General features: G+C 43.2%; 1 protein-coding gene across 1 annotated transcript in view; it reads right to left on the reverse strand.

Moving 5' to 3' along the window:
* Positions 1 to 1,498, reverse strand: part of Aldh9a1 (aldehyde dehydrogenase 9 family, member A1) — a 34,308-nt gene that overhangs the window by 22,503 nt on the left and 10,307 nt on the right. The window lies entirely within an intron of this gene.

A 1,498-nucleotide genomic window follows, 5' to 3' on the forward strand; every position in this document is an offset into this window, starting at 1 on the left:
TCACTGATCCCTTTAGAGGCTGATAAGGTTGCAGACCTATTTCAGAAAAAAGTATTTAACCATTCATGGAATAAAATGAGGTATCATCCCCTGCTCTAAACTCAACATGGATTTGGGAAAGATTAACTCTTCTTTGCTGTATAATCGAGTCCACTAGCATTGAGTTGCTGTAAGTCATTTTGTGACTCCCTAAATACTGCCCCCAAACTTCAGGGATCTGGCAGGTCCAAAGCAGTCTACTGGTTATGAACTCTTGATTTTTTTTTTTTCTTAGTCGGTCCTGAGGCTTGTCAGGGCCTGGGCACTTCTTCACTCAAGGCTAGTGCTCTGCCACTTAGAACTATAGCTCTACTTCTGGTTTTCTGGAGATAAGAGTCTCATGACCAGCCACGGGCTGGTGGCTCACGGCTATAATCCTAGCTACTCAGGAGGCTGGGATCTGAGGACCGCTGTTCAAAGCCAACCCTGGAGGAAAGTCCCTGAGACTCTTATCTCCAATTAACTACCTGGAAACTGGAAGTGGCCCTGTGGCTTTGAGCTGAAGAGCTCAAGGACAGTGCCCAGGCCCAGAGTTCAAGTCCTATAACCCACAAAAAAAAAAAAAAAGTTTTATGATCTTTGTTGCCCAGGCTGGCTTTGAACCATGATCCTCAAATCTCAGCCTCCCTGAGTAGCTAGGATTACAGACGTGAGCCACGGATCCAAGTTCTGAACTTTTGATTTTAAATCCTTTTTCTATGTTGTAAGTGAAGGGTTAAAGTTTTGAGGCAGTGACCACTTGTTGCTTGTTTTTAGCAGAGCAACACGTGGTGGTAATCCAAACACGTGGTTGGGTGGTTGGTTGTGTGCCTTTATAACCCCTGCAAATGTTTAGCTCGGGGCTCTCCTCCTAGGCTCTGCTGTGTTGGAGTGTAGGACGAGGCCCAGCTGCAGCCTGTTTAAATAAAACCTTAAAACAGCTGTAAAGTCTGACTCTCAGTGGTCTTCTTGGTGGGGGTCCTGCAACCTGGGCACAACAGTAAGTGCTGATACTAGAAGGATATGGGCAATAAGCAATAACAACAGGAAAAAAGAGGGCTCTAAATGCAAGAAATCCTTTTCTCAAATAAAAAGAGAAAAAGTTGTTTCTTCAACTTTATGCCCTATTTCTACTGTGAGGCAAAATATAAAAAGATGCTTTTCTAGACCCATATCCCAAGGATTGTAAACAAAACCAACTCTATCAACAGAACTGCAACACTTAAAAAAGAATATTTATCCTTAAGTAATTGTATAAACTGTAGGAATTCTGAAGCTAAACTGTGAACCCTGAAAAGGGTTAAGAGAATGGAAAGCTGTTTCAAACAGCCCTCAGGAGGCTAAAAGCTGTGGCCTGCAAAGATCAAACAGTCAAGGCAAGACAGAGATATAAGTTACCACCCTAAGTGTGTGTACTTTAGGACTGTTTGGATACTAAAAGTTTAAGACTGCCCAGTGCCAGTGGCTCCTGCCTGTAATC

Source organism: Dipodomys ordii, unplaced genomic scaffold, assembly GCF_000151885.1.
Source record: "Dipodomys ordii isolate 6190 unplaced genomic scaffold, Dord_2.0 Scaffold57, whole genome shotgun sequence".
Taxonomy (NCBI): Eukaryota; Metazoa; Chordata; class Mammalia; order Rodentia; family Heteromyidae; genus Dipodomys; species Dipodomys ordii.